Source organism: Convolutriloba macropyga, chromosome 12 (genome assembly GCF_964194025.1).
Source record: "Convolutriloba macropyga chromosome 12, txConMacr16.3, whole genome shotgun sequence".
In the NCBI taxonomy this organism is placed as follows: Eukaryota; Metazoa; Xenacoelomorpha; order Acoela; family Convolutidae; genus Convolutriloba; species Convolutriloba macropyga.
This window is the reverse complement of record NC_134479.1, coordinates 54,029,881-54,033,070: the sequence shown is the minus strand read 5'-3', so window position 1 is coordinate 54,033,070 and position 3,190 is coordinate 54,029,881.

Here is a 3,190-nt window from a genome sequence, read left to right as displayed (position 1 = left end):
TCGTTGTGCTTTTATCGCATATAAATTAAAGGCTCTTTTAAGACCTGATATCACAATAGCAAAAACAACTACCACAAATTTTTCTGGAGTATTATCACAGACTATGTATCAAATATTACAAACAGATTCAAGTAAGTTCAATCCACCATCTCCTAAAAAAGATAACGAAAGCACTCTGTTCATAGTAGTACACCGCACTTTCAAACTTAATTGTTTTCAATGCACAGAACATTTTTGCATTTTTCTTTATAAAATTTTGATCCCCTCTGCATAACAACTCTCACAAACGAAGAGCATCAACTCTCCCTACTTCGATTTACGAATACTATGAATCACCAGTATAAAAACACCAGAAACCCGATTTTCAATTAATACATCTTCAAGCCTTTAGCCCTAACAGATGCAAATGTTCACATTCTTTTTCCCCTGACGAATTCATTCTAAGTTTACCAAGTACTCACATTTAAACATTTGTTTTGCTTTAGTGACAGCATATATGTCAACCCATCAATTTCTCACGACGGGGGATCACCGATCCCTCCTAATGTCGAGCCGACGGAGTACTACCTTATCATCCTGGACTTCGACGACCTTCTCCCTTCACCCCTCACCCCGCTGTTATTGGCTCCTCCAATGCCAGAAATAGTTTGTGAGATGCAAGCATCGGCCCTTTTTTCGATGGCCCGGACAGCTCCACAGCCACAATCTGTAGATATTGTCATTTACGCGGGTTAACCCTCTGCCTTTTGCAGCAACTTCTTTGTCTTTAAGAGAGTTACCGCTGTTTATCGGGAGAAACTCAAGCTCCCCAACTGTAGTAACAGCTTGCCTCAAGAGCTACTACTCCAAGGACAGAAGACACTACAACAGCTTCCACGACAGGCAACACAACCACCGCTACAGCCCTCACAACTGAAGTCAGGGCAGAACAGTCTAATTGCTCGAAACCAAAAACAGTCGTACACAATAGGTCTACTCTGGACAAGTGCGCGGTCCAAGCCCCAGATCACAACACCACACAACAGATGCCTACACCATTGCTCCCAAAAACACACGAATGCCAATATTGAGATACGGAGCCCCCACAGTGCCTCCGCCAGGGCCACAACAACACAATTCAGAACCTCCTCCATATGAAAGATTACCCTCCAAGGATAACTATCCGTGTACGAATCCCTCACCCAGAAGGCGCCCTCGACCGATAACTCGCGAGATCTATCCAGTTGGAGTTTTGCCAGTAAGAGCGCCACTTTCGCCAGTCACTCTCAGGTTGTCTTCACAGCCCTCATTGTCGTCAAAAGCCAAAGCGATCCCTTTCAGGCCAACACAGAGTGCATTCCATAGACCAGCCGGCCCAAAATCGACCATTTCACAAATCCTCTTGGGACCAACACTGATCACGGTATTCATGTCCTTGAACGGATGAAACATAATTCAACCCCCTTCCCAGAGCACTCACTCAAACCCACGTTACGCTCTTCTTCACTGCGTCAGCTTGTGAACGAATACGTGGCAGAAGAATGCGACAAAACCCTCCCCTCGATTGTGCTTGTTTCTCCATCATCCCACGCTTTACAGATCGCTTCTGGCACACATCGAAACACTTTTTCGCTTTGGCAGACCGCCAAAACCGCTACCTGAACATCATGTTCACACGAGACAAGGCCCCTTACCGTCTCTATCGAAAATGCAATCCTTTCTATACGCAGTTTGTAATTCTGCACCCTAAACAAATGGATGTGAACAAACAGACCCAGAAGGTGAATCTTACGAAGAAGCTTCATGCCATTTGCAACTACCTAATTGTTCAACAACAATTCCACCGTACGAATTCTGTAATGCACATTGATTCGAGCCTTCAGTGGGTCAACACAAAAATTACTTCTCCAAACCACCGCATTTATAGCTAAATAAATGATTCTGTTGCAAAGGGACGCTGAGGAACTTTGACCCTATGAGAATCTATATCCTCTTCATCGCCCTTTACGCCAAAACAGGTCACCCAATCCTTGTCCCAATCGAGTATCTACAGTGCGTAGAAGGAGGCGCCACGATGTGTATGTAGGAGCACACCTTCAACCTTCTATACAGAGATTGGATCAAGGACAAACTGGTTAATCGAGAGCCGTCAGCCGAGGAACATGAGATGCTGAATCACTTATTAGCAATGCAGCCACACTACAATGCTGATCTTTGTCCTCTGGCTCTCGCTGTTTGACTTGCATGGTACAAAGATTTCCACGAGTTCTTCCAGGATCCTGATAAGCGGGACCCGGACTTCGAAATCGAGTTCCTTGATGGGCACTGTCCAACCCACAGTGTCACTGTCCCACTAGAATTGAGACTCACAGATCTCAAAAATCACAAACTCTATTTTCATAATTTTTCTCTTCTTTCTATCTCAATTTCTTTGTTTAGTCATTATTTTGCTATTCTATTTCCTTTTCCTCAAATTGAAGTTAAAGAACATGTTCTCTCCGGTCGGAGCTTATTCAGCGGACAGGAAACCTATATAGTTTTAAAAATTATTAAGTAGATCGCACAGTAGCCATTGATGAATGTTACCTGAAGGTAAGCTGGTAAAATCGATCGGAACAAGCTGTGTACCAGATGGATATTTACTCAAATCTCCTTGAAAAAACCGACAGAGACTATAAAATACAACTCTCTGCCCAGCTGGAACAAATTCTCAAAACAAGACAGTGGCAGACAGCTGAAAAACTTCAACAGGACTGACGTTACTGACGAGAACACTCGCTCCACACCCGAAAGGTGTGGATCAGTATTTGACGACTCTAGTCACAAACTTCACGTGCGAGGGACCTCAGACGATGACAATAGTCATCGACTGCAATACACAACGAGGCTGACTTAATTAACGTTTTTCAGCTATATTCTAAAAATTCGGATGGAAAACTCTTATCCCCGGATGGATCTAGCTGTTGAAAAACCGAATCTATGCCTCCAGCCAATCAGAGACTGTTTGTATTTACTTGCATATATATATATATAAATTTATATATATATATATATATATATATATATTTATATATACAAATATATATATATATATATATATATACTTGTATATAATTATATATATATATATATATATATATGTATAAATATATACATATAAATGTATATATATATATAAATATTTATATATTTATATTTATTTATATTTATA